Here is a 17,586-nt window from a genome sequence, read left to right on the forward strand (position 1 = left end):
CTCATTAAATTGGGCAAGGGGAAACCAAGAAATGCTCACTTGGATCATGTGGGTATCAAACAAATTCCTCCCAAAGTGTGACCGTATTCCTACCTCTTCCCCATATGAAGATCAATTATACCTGTCTTAAGATGTTATTACTAATTTTGTTTGAGGATGGTATTTTGAGAGATTCTTTATCAACATTTCAGAATGAAAGGGCAATAATTGCAATAGTGAGGTGAATGACTTGAAAAGCAGAAAGGCCAAGTAAGAATTGAACTTAACTGTATGGGGTGGTATCTGGATTGTGTGAAAAGACCTATGGAAAAGACTTTCCACAGTACCTGATACATATATGCCCTTGTGAATTATTTTTTATTATTATTCTCCATGACACATCATTGTGGTTGCCATAGTTCCCAGCTTTCCTCAGGACACCCACTTCATGTGTGCTTACCCAGTGCAATGAAAATAGTGGTCCTTTTCACTTCGAAAGTTATCCATTTGCACATTAATATTTTATGCTCACCATGCCCTTTGCTATCCTATTGGACACTTGAGTTGATTTCCTTATATTTCTAAAATCCATCAGCTTCTCTACTCCCCTTTCTTTGCTTCTGTGAAATTCTCAGAATGTTCTGCCTGGATTACTTCTACAGCCTTTTAGCTAGTCTCATTGTCTTCAGTATTGCTCCTTTGAGCCTATTTCAATACTGACAGCAGAATGATCTTTCTAAGTTCAAATAAATTCATATCGCTGAGATCACTCAAAGACTTTCCAGAGATGTCTTTATACAAATTATTTATCATAGTAGCTATGATTCACCATGATCTAGAGCCTGCTTCCATCTTATCTCAACAGGTCACTGCCTTGGAATCTGTCTTCTGGGTGTGATGAAACAAAGGCATTGCCTTTTCCAGGTAACATCAGTAATCCATTCCCCAAAATTAGACACTGCATGAGAACATCAACTAGGACCTCATTTCCAAGTAAACAAAATTACCAAGGGTTACTTATCAAGCTGAAGCCTTCCACTAATTTCTGAACAATGGAGCTACAACATTTGAAAAAAACTTAGATTCATTACAATTGATAGGGTCAGAGTGCACGATATGTAAACATATCTTCATCTCCTTACTAAACAATCAATATGTTTATTAATAAGCCATTGATTTTTATTCAATAATGTGTAGTGTTTGCATCCCAGGCCATAAATGTTGACATTTACAATACAACAAGGCAAAAAATCCACAAATGAACACATTTTTGTTAGAACAAAGAAAATAAAAAATGTTTAATTAAAAAAAAGCAAGGTGATTTCCTGAAAAAAAGTTTTATACTCAAGTGAGAAGGAGAATAAAAGCTTTAAAAGGTTAAAGACGGAGAAGAGAGTAGGTTTGAAGCAGGCACAGTATGTCACTGGTTATGAAACATTATGATGCTGAATAGATGGGTGTTGAAGAGTAAATTTCAGCTAATTACCAGACTCAGAGGAACTGACAGTTTCCACTATTTTGGTGCATCAAAGGGCTCTATGACAAGATGGCTCAGTAACTCTGCAAGGCAGGTGGTCAGTGCTCCAATATGCACGAATTGCAAAATGCATCTTTGCTTGTATTCTTCCTAGTCATTTTCTTTGTATATACTTGTCGTGTTTCAAATGTAATCACCTTCATCAAACCCCTTGTTACCTTTTGTGTGAACATTCTTTCCATTTTTTTGTTTGTTTTAATTTTTGTTGCTCATTACATGACTGTAGGCAAGAACAAAAGCTAAAAATGAAAAAAAAAAAATTCAGGATGATGACAAAGTATCCAGAGAGAGGAACAAATAGGGTATGGGAATGTGACTCTTCTAACAGCACCAGTAGCAATGGAGATGCATGTCCCTATTGCTGATAGTCAATGTGAGTTTTTGAACATCTACACATGAATCCGACATTTTACCAATTGTTTTGGAAAGTAATGAGATTTTCAATATATTGTTTTGCATTTGAGGGCATAAATATAAATTTTGACCAAAATTCTTTCACTGACAGATAAATTTGTTCTATGAAGTATAGACATAAAAGTATTTCACTAGGAAATCATTAATAGGAAGAAGCTCTGAAGGAGAAGCCTCAATGGGTGCTGCCCCAATTCCACCCTAGTTTTCTTTGTGCCCATTCCTGAGATTTATCTTCTCTCTCTCCATGCCATATCTTTTATACCTGGAAATTTATTTCCATTTTTAAGATATGTTTTGCCTTTCATACATATCCAGGATTAAATTCGTGAAAATTATAAACATCTGCCCTAATCTGGCTTATATTCATGTCCTATATCCTCCTCTTCTTACCTCTGTCTAGACTATGAGACCGTAACATTTAGTTGTCTATTGTCTTTATTCCATATACTGTGCTTCTCAAAGTCCCTGAGAGCAGGAACTACATGTAGCTCATGTCTGAATCCTCATGTCTAGCACAGTGTCTAGCACATGGTAGCACTTAAAAAACATTCAATGAGTGAAAGAAGAAAAGAAAGATTCCAAACTGGCAATTACGTATAACAGGCGAGGGCTCAGGAGACAAGCTAGAGCTACTGATACATATTTATAAATCTGTGTAAAGTAGCTAGTTGAAGTTTTATGAGTGGATGAGATCACTCTAGGAAAATGTAAATAGTAGTGGTTCTCAAATCTGTCTACAGTTTAAAGTTACCTAGGAAGCTTTTTTTAAAAAAATAAAATACCCAGGATTCCCCCCATAAACAACATTTCTGTGGTTGAGGCCAGGTGTTGCTGTGTTAGAAAAACTCACCTGGTGATTGCTATGTGAAGTTAAAATTAAGAAACACTAATAAAGTTTTAAAAAACCAGCAAATGCAAAAGCTTTAGAATAAAAGCATAGAAGGATCAGGATAAGAAAGAGTAGCCAAAAATGAATGAATGAATGAATGAATGAATGAATAAATAAGAAAGACAGATAGGAAGGAAAGGAGGGAGGGAGAAATGAAAGCAGGGATGGAAGATGGCTCAGAAAAGTAGGCAAACCTGAAGCTGCAGTGTCCCAAAAGCCAGGTACGGAGAGAGTCTTGAGAAGGATAAGTTGTGTAGTAAAGTGTAAAATGCCAGACAGATTTTCTGAACAGTAAAACCTAAAATAAAATCAGAGAAAAAAAGAGACTCTTGAGATAATAGGCAACTTTATTAAAAGCTATTTAGGTAGCGGGATGCTAAGAAATAAATTGAAATTGTAATGAGTTAAACAATAAATTAAGTGCAGAAATGACTAATTTTCCTGTAAGCCATAAGAAATACTTGTTATAAGGTATTGCCAAGAAATTAAGTCAATGTTTACATTATTTCTTTATGACATAGTCATTACTTTATTATTCCATAAGACTACAGCATACATTTTTACAATAAAATGTAATACATAATCCTAAAAATATAATATCCCAAATAACATGAATAACCCTTCAGTGTAATCAGAAAGTAATCTGCTTTTCATCATGCATAGGTAAACAAATATAAGGCTACAGAAAATGGAGAAGGGAAATAATCTATTTCTTATTATTCTACTGGTTAAGACAAAAGCTGATTTGCATATATTTTTATCAGATAAGGAATGTTTGTCATTTTATTTCACCACTACCTCAGTAGTAAATACCAGGATTTTTCTGATCAAAATATCTTGTTGCTATTATTCACCATAAAAGTAAGATAATACAGGTCAGAAGGAATGGTAAATTGTGCACTTCTCCAAACTGTTGAAAAAGTAATTCCTCTATAAGTCAAGATAAGGTATGAACTAATTTGTCTCCTGCAGAAAGTAGATACAATTGGATTCCAATAAAACTCCACTCAAATATCAATGACAGGATATTTAAGACACAAAATGTACATCCTAATTGTTGGTTGATACATTTGTATTTGTGTGCATTGCTTTGTACAAAATTGAAACCCAAAGAGTATGGTTGAATCCATTTACAAATTAATCAGTCACCTGGAATTGGAAAAATGTGCATTTTTGATGGCTCTAATTTGTGTTCCCAATCTTCCCATTTTGGAGGATATTTTTGTATTTGTACATATGACATACATTAAAATACTATGCATTCATTAACTGGTCTGCAGACAATGGAATGTTATATTTGATTTTGTGGACCTCTTACCAAAACACTCAGGTCTGGTAGCTCACAGATTGGGAAATTGTACCAGAGGTCCATAGAATTTGTTTCTTCCTCTAACTATTGTTCTCGGAAAGAACAGTTTTATTTGACAAAAACAGAAATAAAACTTTGAAACCTTAAGAACTGTATTTTAATTAAAAAAAAAGTTGCCATGAAGTTCTGAGTTTTCTGAGTATAGCTGCAGATTTTTGTATCAATAATATCAATCTTCATCTTATTTATCTCTGTCTCAGCTTCTTACAATAAAAATTCAGACATGTGCAAACTATCCTGCAATGAAAAGCAAGAAAGGGTAAAGTAAGTAGTAAAGTAGGAGTCTCAACTGCACAAACTAACTAACGTACTGGGCACTTCAACATGGCCTTTGGGTTTAAAGAGTCTTCCTTTTGGAAAAACATATATTTGACCCTACATCCCTCTACAGGCATCATTGTTTTCACTATCATTGATTAACTCATTTTATTTTCTATTCATCTCCTCCCATTCTTTTTGTTCTCATGTCAATAGGATTTCAGTCTCTGTACTTTTCTGAAAGAAAGCTTGTCAAGATCATGAATGACAACAATGTGACTGAATCCAATGGTCACTGTTCAGTTGTCATGGCACTCAACCCATCAGCACAATCTGATCATTTGTGGTTTTGACTCACTTTCCACAATTGGCTTCTAAAACACCACCCTGCCTGGATTATTCTACCTGCTACAGTACTCATTCCCGGTCTCCTTTGTGTTTCTTCATCCTTTCCTAGACCTCAAAACTTCAGAATGCTCAGGTTTGGAATATCAAATCAAATAAATATCAACATCTTCATCTATGTTTAGTTTACCATTAAAATTTAACCAGGTCCAGAGCCAATTTCTTGGTTCTCCCTACCACTGGTAAAAGAAAAACAATTCTCCTAAAATCTTCCTGTATTTCAGGAGCTTAGGCCAAACTACTGATCTCATCCACAGGTTATATTTCTCTCATACCCACATACAATTTGGAAGCAAATTATGCTGACTCTATCTTCAAAATATGTCCCGTATCTAACTCCTCCTCACCAATTCCAAAATTTTATTACAATTTAAGTGGCCATAACTTCTTGCCTTGATTATTGCATTGACCTCTTTTTCAACATCTCTGCATATAACCCTTATCCCCTAAAACATTTTTTAAAAAATCTATCACTTACTCAAATCCCTGTCAGATAAAAGTAAAATTCAACCTTGCCTATAAACCCTACATAATCTTACCCGCCATCCCCTTTGGCTGTTTTATCCTGCAACACTTTCTTGTCCACTCTGCTTCAACCTCATATACTCTTTTCTCTACTTGCATTTTCCCAGTATACACACCTTCCTTGAGGGATGGGTAAACCCTCAGGGTCACCACCTGGTCCTGAACATCCATCATGTTTTTTTAATATTCAGCATATTTACATATTTTCCTACCTTTAGGCATTGGCATCTTAGTAATATGCTTAGCCTGCTATCCAGATAACTGAACAGCATCAACTTCTCATCCTCATTCTTACCATGTATTTGCTTGATACTACTTTGGGAATATGAAGGTATAGAATTACCAACAATGCTGATATTACTCACTTTTAAGATATGAAAACAAGCTAGTCTCTTCCCAAAGTGGACTGAAACCCCAGGAATTAATAGGGATATTAATTAAACAAACTCAGAGTAATAGTTGGTACTACTTGGATTAATAAAATAAACCCCTATTGTAGACTCTATGATTAAAATTGAGTAGTCAAAATTGAAATGTAAGTGATGAAATAAACTCTACTCTTCTTCTTTATATCATTGTTGCTTTATGTGATCAATAAATACGACAGAAGTGATGACATGTAGTTTATGAGGCTAAGTTATAACAAAGATCGTGGCTTCTGCCTGTCTTCCTCCCTCTTACGTTACTCACGCTGGAGAAGCCACCTGCTACATCATGATAACACAAATGTAGTCCTACGAAGAGGCCCATGTGGCAGGAAATTGGTGCCTCCTTCCAATGGCCATGTGAGTGGGTCACTGTGTAAGCAAATTCCCCAGCTCCTGTCAAGACAGCAGATGCCTGAAGCCCCTACCAGGTCCTTCATGAAAGACCTTGAGCTAGAACCACTCAGTTAAGCTGTCAATACATTCCTGACCAGAGAAACTGCAAGATACTAAACATTTTTTGTTTTAGTCATTCATATTTGTGATTAACTTATTGTACTGTAATAAGTAACTAATACACATGCCAGTTTATTATACATTTGAATGACCTTGTAGGATGACTCTCCAGCATAGGTCTAGGTGATTGCCTTCCAGTATAAAAGACAAAAAGGACAGACACTCATTTTCTAGCACCTTCCAACACTCAATATTGCAGAGACTACAGCAACTTCGAAGTATCCCGGTATGGTAGAGTCAGTAAAAAGAGAAGCAGTTCCAGCGTCCAATGCCAGTGGCAATCAAATTTACAATTTCCAGTGTTCAGCTGTGAAAATAGACGTGTCTTCACTTATTTACCAGTGTGATTTGGCTGTCATTTTGTCTTTGACTTTTCCATGGTTACTGCCAGTTTTCCAGTTTGATCAGGATTCCAACAAATCTGTGAATTTACCAGTTAAGGTAACTATGGCAGTTGTTGTAATCAATCAGCACAATTTCAGTAGCCTAAAGCATGGAAGTTCCTTTCTTATCAATTTAACAACTTTAGAGGGTGTTTTGGTAGTGGATGACTCAGGCTGTTTTCATTCTAAACCTCTAGGACTTCTTCAACATTTGTGGTTAGAGCAAGAGAAAAGATGGCATAGAAAAGTTACTCTACTTTAAAAAAAAAAAAAAAATCCTGTCTCCTGTGCATTCTCCTTGGTAAGACTCAGACACCAAACACACATGAACTCACAGGTGAAGGAAAATATACTTGTAGTCCATAGGTTGCAACAATTCCTCAGCAACAATCCTATTTGATATATGAAAAGTACATCTTTTCAAAAGTTATTCGCCTCTGTCACACAAGCTATAAATACATCAAAATAAGTTTGTTTTACTTAAATCAGGCTGAGTTAGTTTGCTTGCAATTGGGAATCCCAATATAGTAGTATTCTCACTTACTTGATCAAAATTAACATAATTTGACTAGTTAGTACAAATTAAGTTGAATTACTTCTTTTTTTACATTATCAAGTATCATATTTTTGATAAATATAGGCTGCTTATCAATAAGTAGTTTATGATACCTAAGCTTATGCATAATGCTTACTATGAAAAACTTGGAAGCCTCTGTATCCTTTGTATATATTTAACAACATGGAAGAGTTCATTGCTGTAAAACATTTGCTATTTATAGACACATTATGTCTAATAAAGCCTGAAAGCATCTCATTTCTTTCAACTCCATTAATTAACAGCACAGATAGCCAACACTACCACTAAACACATATTTTTCATAAATTTCAAATAATAGATGATAATTTTCCTAGGAATATTTGAGATTTATTTAATATTATATCATTTATTAAATTTTCTTAGTCATCTAAAATAATTATGATCACATAATATTTTGCTGCTATGGAAAATCTCTACTAATTATGAATACAGCTTAACATTGTTGTATTGTATATCTTCAACTTCATTATCTTGAAAAATAAATATTTGTGAAAGGACTAAAAAGACAAGCCACAGACTGGGAGAAAATATTTGCAAAACACATACCTGATAAAGTGCTGGTATTCAAAATATACAAAAAACTTTTAAAACTCAACCATAAAGAAAAACAACCCAGTTAAAAAATGGGTAGAGTATCTGAAAAGACATCTTACCCAAGGAAATGCACAGATGGAAAATAAGCATATGAAGAGATATTCAACATCATATTGCAGCAGGGAAATATAAATCAAAACAATGATGTATCGTTATACACCTGTTATAATGGCTAAAATCCAAAACACTGACAACATCAATGCTGACAAGGATGTGGAACAACAGGAACCCTTATTCATTGCTGGTGGTACTTCAAAATGGTACAATCACTTTGGAAGACAGTTTGGCAGTTTCTTACAAAAGCTAGGTATACTCTTACCATATGATCCAGTGACCACACTCCTTGATGTTTACTGAAATGAGTTGAATATGTATGTCCACACACAAAACCTGTGCCCAAATATTTATAGTAACTTCATTTATCATTGTCAAAATTTGAAGGCAACCAAGATATCCTTTCAATGAGTAAATGGATGAGCAAACTTCAATACATTCATTAAATGTAATGTTACTCAGTCCTAAAAAGAAATGAGCTATCAAGCTATGAAAAGACATGGAGGCAACTTAAATGAATATTGCTAAGTGAAAGAAGCCAATCTGAGAAAGCTAATACTGTATGATTCCAACTATATGACATTCTGGAAAAGGCAAAACTATGTAGAGAGAAAAAAGATTCATGATTGCCAGGGGCTTAGAGAGGGAACAAGAGATGAAGAGGCAGAGCCTGGGGGATTTTCAGGGTAGAGAAACTATTATGTCTGACATGATAATGGTGGGTATATGTCATTACATATGTCAAAACCTATAGAATGTACAACACAAAGAGTGAGCCTCAGTGTAAAAAAGATGTCAGTTAATAATAATGCATTGATATTGATTCATATATTATAATAAATGTACCACACTAATGCAAAGTGTTAATAATAGGAGAAACTGTGGGCTTGGGAAATGAAGGGATATAAAGGAACTGTGTACTTTCTGCTTCCTTTATTTGTAAATCTAAAATTTCTTAGAAAAAAAGTTTAGTAATTTAGAAAAATAAATCATTGTATTTAAGTGACAGAGGACCACAGATTCTAGGAATGATGTTCATTATGATTTATTTTTATGAGATTCTTTTATCTAAGAGGAGAAACAAAAGCTGTTACATTCACTCTAAATGCAACTAGATGGTTCTCAATATTCCTTAAAGATCAGAGGTAGTAGGATAAAAAGCCCCATCAAGCAGTTCCAATGTGAGCTATTTCTGTCTACCAACAATTCATGTAAATTGCTTCCTAACCTTAAATTGGCCTATATTTTCTGTATTTTTACACAACTTCTTGCTTCTTGGTCCACCTGTTAGGCTCAATGTCTAGCCTCCCCATATCCTCTCATAGTTTGGCTTTACTAGCATTAACTAACAACCAGAACAACATCGAAGTTGTTCTACAGTTCTACCGTCAGATCTTCCTTAGGCTCTTAGTTGCTGCTGCCCAGAAAAAATAAATAAATAAAAAAATTCTTAGCTCAATGTGAACTTTGTATTGCCATCTCCCAATATTACCATGGCTTATTCATCTGCCTCCCTTGCTTAACTTTAAAGTTTTTTCTTTAATTTTTTTTTTAATGTGACACAAGGACTCACTGTGTCACTCAGACTAGAGTGCAGTGGTGTGATCATAGCTCATTGCAGCCTCAAACTCCTGGGTTCAGGCAATCCTCTCCCCTTAGACTCCTGAGTACCTGGGATTACAGGCATATGCCACCATGCCCATCTAATTTTTTACTTTTTGTAGAGGTGAGGTCTAGCTATGTTGCCTGGACTTGTCTCAAACTCCTAGCCTCAAGGGATCCTCCTACCTCTGTCTCCCAAAGTGCTGAGATTACAGGCATGAGCCACCAGACGTGACCCAAAGTTTTTAATGACACCGATTTCTCAATTAACTTATGGACAATAAAACAGTATACATTTCATAAAATAAAATACATATTAAAAGAATAAGAGAACAAATTAATTAATGATAAATATTCCTTCTAGTTTTATTTTCTGCTGCTTCCATGACCCTAATACAAAACAGAGCAAGATCTATCTCAAAACTTCCCATACCAGCCTAACCTAATAATTCCTCAGGTGCTAAGCATTTCTGTAATGAATATAACAAAATCTTACCAATTTTTAAGCAGCTGAATATTTAATAACCTTAGATGATTTGGACTTTTATAATAGCATCATATTAAGCCATAAAGTCAGATATATGTTATTATTAGCTTAGAGATGATGAGGGATATTCACTGGGATATTCACTGGGATGATGAGGGATATTTGCTGAAGATCATTCAGTCAGAATAAAGGGCAAACAATTAATCAAGAAATAGGTTGTAGAAACCCGGCAAGCCTAAAGTAAAGTTCATGTGCAGGAATAATTAAAAAGCAGGTATCATTTCTGATTAATTTTTGAAATTTCTTTTGATTTCTGAAAAATTCATTACCTTTTTGTTTGTTTTTTCCGAGTAAGGATGACCATTTCAAAAAGAATATTTCAATTTAAAATAAGCTATGCCTACAGAATTCATAACTCAATCATTTATACATTTATTTAGCAAATATTTATTAGCCTTCTAATTTGTATGAGGCCCTGTATTAGTCACTAGAAAGTTAATACAAAGCAAAGATAAACATGATGCCTGCCCTTGTAGAATCTGAAGTCTGGTTAAAAGAGTAACAGCTCCTCCTTCCAAATTACACATGAAATTTGTATCCATCATTAGAAATGAATCAAGCTTTAAGTAACATAGAGTGAAGATACAGTGGCACAAATATATAAGGCTAATTTTTCTCATATACATATATTCTAGATGTAGGCAACTGCTGTTGTTTCTTTGGCAGCTCATTGAATGTGGACCTACAACTTTGCTATTGTCTTCCGCTGTCCCTTGAGAGTGCCTCTCATGATCCTAAGATGCCTACTGCACAACCCATTATAAATGAGTAATAATGTATTTGTTTCAGTGGAAGATAAAGGAAAGGAAAAGAGACAGCATCTATAGGAAAACAGCAAAAGTCTGCAGGAAGTCCACAGCATACTTCTAGTTCCAATTAATTGGTCTAAACCTGGATTATATTGTCACTTTTGACTGAAAGATAACTAAGAAGGATACGGTGAGTCAAACAAAAAAGTTTAGTAATGCTAATTAATACTGCATAATTGCTAAGTGTTGTTTTCCAGTGAAACTGACCCCAAATCAGTCTTTAAAAAGCAAATTTAAAAATAATTCTTAGTTCTCTCAAAAACCAGAGGAATAAACTGTATATATATATGTCTATATATGTGTGTATATATATATATGTTTATATATACACACACACATACATACTGAAAAAATATATTGGTTGTAGCATGGTATGCTCTTACTATGAACATAGGAATAAATCAGGATACTAGGTACTCTAAGTACCTCACAGTATAGTGGAAGAGACAGGTAAACAGATAATTATAAGACTGTGATTTGTACAATGTTCAATCTTCTAGCATAAGATGTCATTGCTAAGATTTTCATATATCTCCAAACAGTATCAGAATATTGTAAAACCTTTGGTTAAGACACCACTGGTAGTGATTCTTAAACTGGAAATCTGAACAAAACTAAAAAAAAAAAATCCTGCCAAATAGAAAAGGGTTCTATTGTCATCTAGTGGCCAAACTCATGTCCTTGAAATGATTTAGTTACTTTGGATATCATCTATCTGAAATAAGTTATTTTTAGGGGGGGAAAGCAATTAACCACAATTTCACAAGTTTTCAGATCCTAATACATGAAGAGAATTAATGCTCTGAAAATTATGATAATATCACATGCCTTTTCAGGGACAATTTTTTTTTTCACTCTTTCATCACAGATAGAAATGCCTTCAATTTAAAGAACTGTCCCAGATTAAAGGAAGCTAGACAGGCATGAAAACTAAGTGCAATATGTGATCTTGGATTGGATCCTGGAACAATTAATGATTTTCAAAAAAGCCCGTAGATTATTTAATAGTACTGTAGCAGTAATCATTTTATGAGAGATATTAACATTTTGGGAAACTGGATGTCAGATATATAAGAATCCTATGAAATTTTTGCAACTTTTTATAACTCTGAATTTATTTTAGAATAAAAAATCTAAAATAAACTAAATAAAAATTAATGTAACTTATAAAACTGGGTTAATAATGTATTTTCTGTTCCCCTAAGCTGATAATATATTATATAGCTATAAAAATATTATAATTCACTTATTCATATATTTTGTTATAAATTATATATTTTGTTCTAAATTGTATATTTTAAATCTTAGGACCAATGTGAAAGTTTAACATCAGTGATCAGAAATATGAAATATGTCTTCATTAAATTGCTCTTGTATGCATTTAGTTGTGACACTGCTGTTTCTCTCAATCTTGGCCCAAAACTCTAGCTACTCCAGGAAGACACAATTAGTATCTGCATGGGTGCATTATTTTTCTTTCACTTCATGTACTAAGTGTAAAATAGTTTAAGGAAACTATTTTATTACATCCCATCAGACTTTACTTTAAAAACTCAATGAGATACATAATATTTTATATTTAATACTCTCAGTACTTTCAGAAAAGTAATACTTTATATTATCTAAGTCAATGCCTCAGATGTTTTATTTTGTTGGCAATAAATGAACACATTAATCATCTTTTATTTATCATTTATCTACTTATTTAAAAAGTATGAATTGCCTACTCCTTCTGTGGTAGGCACTGAGGCACAAAGATAATGAGATATGGTCCATATGTATTATACTATATAGTATAATTTCTAATAGCTCAGCTTCACCTATTAACATTTAGGTGAAATTAACAAATTTTTAGGTTGCAAGCACACACCTTCTTCAGTTGTCTGAACCCTGCAAAAAACATTCATAAAACTATTAGATTTAGATAACATGTTTCAAATAGGTTTATTCTTTAATTCAATTCATATTTACTGAATACTTATTTGCCAAAAACAGTGGTAAACACTGAAGATATAAAGATGAGTAAGTTCTTGTACTCAAGAAACTTATGGTCTAGTAAAAAAAAAAATTCAGTCATGCAAACAAATAGAGACAAAAAGATATCAAATGTGAAACAATACATACAGAGCTTTACACAGAAATATGTGGTCGTTACAAGGAGAATTGGAAAATGCTTTAAAACAAGGTAATAGCTGATCTGAGTTTTGAAAGCTGAGCACGTCTTTAGCAAGAAAACAAGCATAATAGATGACTCAAAAGCCAAAATGTTACTATCCGAGTGACGTGGATTGCCGTTATAAGATAGGTAGAATCTAAAAATTGTGTTTATGTGTGTCTAAAATATGTCTCTGTGTTGCACTGGGTGTCAGGTTATCCTTCGTATTTTAAAACAAACCAGAAGATGCTGGTTTTCCTATTCGTGGTTTGTGTTATCTCTTGCCTCTGTCCTTATCTCTTCTTATTAGAACACCAGTCATATTGAATTAAGGTTGACCCTAATGAGCCTGTTTTAACATCCTTACCTCTTTACAGCCCTATCTCTAAATACAGTCACATTCTAAGGTAATGTGGGTTAGGGTTTTAATACATGATTTTTTTTTGTGGGGGAGGACAATTCAGCCCATAATCCTCATCTTAGGAAGTGGGTTGAGCAACAAAATGTCCAAATGTTAAACCTAACAATTTGCCTTGCTTTTAAAAAGCTCTCCCAGTGGTTCTATTTTCAATCACATTGTAGATCAAAATTTAGGAAGATTATAATGCAAAGATTCACCTACTGTGATTGAGAATTGAACCCAATGTCATTTGATGCCTTTTCTACTCATATTATTTTATGATTTTATGTCACTCTGATTAGTACAATCTTACAGATTCAACACAGACAAACTAGATTTTTGGTCATGTGCCAACTTTAGTTGGCAAGTGCTTTCTGAAGCACTGTAACGAGGAGAGTTGTAAGACCACGTTCAGGCTTTAGGTGGAAAAGGGCCCTAATGTATTATTTATGTTTGCCATAGAATAGGGAGTAGGAACAGCTCTGCATGTGCTACGCATGTGTCTTTCTTGTAATAGTCATCTAAACAGAGACTAAACTAACAATTGCTAAAGAAAGTGTAGTTTCAAACCATATAACCCTTTGGAGGACTCTATTTGGCTTCAGGTATTTTATTTCATCATCCTAGCTAGAATAATGCCCACATTAAAAATGTGACCACTTATTCTCAGGTTCTTCCCCTACTTTACTTTGTGGAATCTCACTTTAGCAACAATTTTTGTGTTTTTCCCACTCTTCTCCAGACCCAAATCTGTCCCACTGGGTCTCTGAGTTCTTCCTGTCCTTATTGTCTTGGCTTTTCTCATAATGTTCACTACACCTCTTTCTTTGGATCAACTCACTCTGCCTTCTTACACCTTCTCTCTCATTCTCCATCTCTGATTTTTTTTAATACATGTGTGTAGATTTATATAACAATCCACCATCTACCTACCAGTTTTGTTATTAGATCCTCAATGGAATCAGTTTGTAAATTCATTCCTTTAAGTAAATAAATTATTATGTTCTCTCTTCATGGATTCTTGAACTGGAAAATGTTTTAACCTTACACTCCCATATGTAAGCTCTCCACCATCAATTATAGTGTAAAACCTCACTATTATTCTTTATAGAACTAAAAATGCTTAAGCTATTATTTTTGTAATACACCACTAAAACTCACTTTATTCCGTGTCTGTTCACTATTTGATTAACAATAATTTAGAGGTGTAGATGAACACTAAATATCATTTTCCAGAGTGTCTATTTTTTTATTGGAATAATCACCTAGATTTTAAAGAGAGTGATTTGGGACATTACAAAAATTAGAAATGATGTTTAAGCATTTGTGTTTTTAAAATTATTTCACGGTTTATCAAACTGTATCAAAGTTCTACTTTTGGGCAACTATTGTGTTGAAAAATAGCAGAAGCATTTATAAAATTGCGAAGTAAACAGTTGCTGCTAATACGTATATCCCAAAATTGAACAATGGATTTGAAAGAGGAATAATATTTTTTCAAGATATTCTGATTTAATGTGTTATTGTGCCCCTAAGGAATATACATACATAAAATAACAGGAAATTTGACTAAAGAAAATATTTTTATTTCAATTCATGAAAAAAGATATATTTTTTTAAAATTAATGTGCTACATTTTATATTTTGTGGAAGATATTCAGTGTGAAATGTGAAACAGGAAAATTGAAGTGAGAGTTTGAGTATCATTTACATCACAGGTATTAATTAATTAATATAATTAGAAAAGAATACTTCTCAAATTATCCTCAAACTTATGGTGACTATACTTCCGGCACTTTTTAGAAAAATATATTTTTCAAATATTTTGACTGTTGATTTATAAAAATCATTAAAATTCCATAAACTGGAGTATTTTAATAGCTATAATCTAATTCATTTTCTGCCTTTTGTAGAGATAAACATCACAGAACATTTTTTATTGGACCAAATATCTAAGGTTTTGGTTTAGAAAAAATGCTCACTGCACATAAAATTTATGTTCACATACAAAAGCAACCATTGACCACCACTCTTAGGACTTTAGTTTGTTAGATTTCACTCCAAGAATTGTAATAGAATGGTGCTGATCATGTATTTTAACCCAAGACCCCTTGTGAGTGTGTATATTTACAAGAGAGTTGGTTAGGATTAAGGATGCGGTCAGTAGTGAAGGAATAAGCAAATCAAACAATTTCACTTCAAGACCAAATTCCTCATTCAGAATGCTAATCAACTAATCTAGTCAACGTAGGCAAATGAATTACAGAATTTTGAAATATTTAATCAGATTAGTATAGTTACGTATAATTGATTGTTGCATAAATACTTTAAACTCAATATATCCTAAAATAATTTAGTATTTTCTCTCTAAAATCCATTTCACCTTCTGTGCTTTTGGTCTCTATAAATAATTTAATGACCAGAACAAGACACACATAAGAGTGAAAAAGGTCAATGCACATAAACATATATACTGGGGCAGTGCATATGAATTTGGACTGTCCTAGGTAAACCAATGGATGGTCCCACTATTTGTGAATAATGTAATCACTTATTCATTTGGCCAAATCAAAATCAGATGTCCTATTTGACTCACCATTTTCTATCAAATCATAACAGTTAGAAAGATTTGTTGATTTTACTTTATTTTTCCTTGTTCATTACCCCTATATGAAACTCTCACATCATTCCTCACCTAAGCCAGACTTTGTGCCTCTAACCCATCCAATAACCACCACCAAAGTGATTGCTTTGCAAAATGCAAAATAATGTCTCTGTCCTAGTTAAACAAAACATAAATATATAACTGCCTCTTGACAACTCCAGGATAAAGTTTCCAGGTAAAGTATTGAGAGCTTAATATAAGACCCTTTATGATCCCATTACCTGTGAAATACTTCATATTCATGGTATACATACATGACCTAACGTACTGTTTACCATTTATGTTCCCCTACAGTTTCCTCTGATGTTGATGCTCTCTTGTGTCCACTTGACTTTCAGGTTCCAACTTTATTTGCACAGAATATTTCCTAACACCACACACACACACACACACAGACACACACACACACATTTTTCTAAGCATAAAATAATGGATTGTTCTCTTTTTTTTAATTATACTTTAAGTTTTAGGGTACATGTGCACAACGTGCAGGTTTGTTACATATATATACATGTGCCATGTTGGTGTGCTGCACCCATTAACTCGCCATTTAACATTAGGTATACCTTCTAATGCTATCCTTCCCCCCTCCCCCCACCCCACAACAGGCCCCGGTGTGTGATGTTCCCCTTCCTGTGTCCATGTGTTCTCATTGTTCAATTCCCACCTATGAGTGAGAATATGCGGTGTTTGGTTTTTTGTCCTTGCGATAGTTTGCTGAGAATGATGGTTTCCAGCTTCATCCATGTCCCTACAAAGGACATGAGCTCATCATTTTTTATTGCTGCATAGTATTCCATGGTGCCACATTTTCTTAATCCAGTCCATCATTGTTGGACATTTGGGTTGGTTCCAAGTCTTTGCTATTGTGAATAATGCTGCAATAAACATACGTGTGCATGTGTCTTTATAGCAGCATGTTTCATAATCCTTTGGGTACATACCCAGTAATGGGATGGCTGGGTCAAATGGTGTTTCTAGTTCTAGATCCCTGAGGAATCGCCACATTCTCTTCCACAATGGTTGAACTAGTTTACAGTCCCACCAACAGTGTAAAAATGTTCCTATTTCTCCACATCCTCTCCAGCACCTGTTGTTTCCTGACTTTTTGATGATTGCCATTCTAACTAGTGTGAGATGGTATCTCATTGTGGTTTTGATTTGCATTTCTCTGATGGCCAGTGATGATGAGCATTTTTTCATGTGTCTTTTGGCTGCATAAATGTCTTCTTTTGAGAAGTGTCTGTTCATATCCTTTGGCCACTTGGTGATAGGGTTGTTTGTTTTTTTCTTGTAAATTTGTTGGAGTTCATTGTAGATTCTGGATATTAGCCCTTTGTCAGATGAGTAGATTGCAACAATTTTCTCCAATTCTGTAGGTTGCCTGTTCACTCTGATGGTAGTTTCTTTTGCTGTACAGAAGCTCTTTAGTTTAATTAGATCCCATTTGTCAATTTTGGCT

General features: G+C 34.0%; 1 protein-coding gene across 1 annotated transcript in view; it reads right to left on the minus strand.

Moving 5' to 3' along the window:
- Positions 1-1,142: 1,142 nt before the first annotated feature.
- LOC129037144 (THAP domain-containing protein 3-like) overlaps positions 1,143-17,586 on the minus strand; it is a 58,081-nt gene continuing 41,637 nt past the window's right edge. Inside the window, 2 exon segments of the mRNA XM_063669534.1 lie at positions 1,143-1,755; positions 3,014-3,117. The gene's annotated coding sequence lies outside the window, so the exon portion shown is untranslated.

This window comes from Pongo pygmaeus, chromosome 1 (genome assembly GCF_028885625.2).
Source record: "Pongo pygmaeus isolate AG05252 chromosome 1, NHGRI_mPonPyg2-v2.0_pri, whole genome shotgun sequence".
In the NCBI taxonomy this organism is placed as follows: domain Eukaryota; kingdom Metazoa; phylum Chordata; class Mammalia; order Primates; family Hominidae; genus Pongo; species Pongo pygmaeus.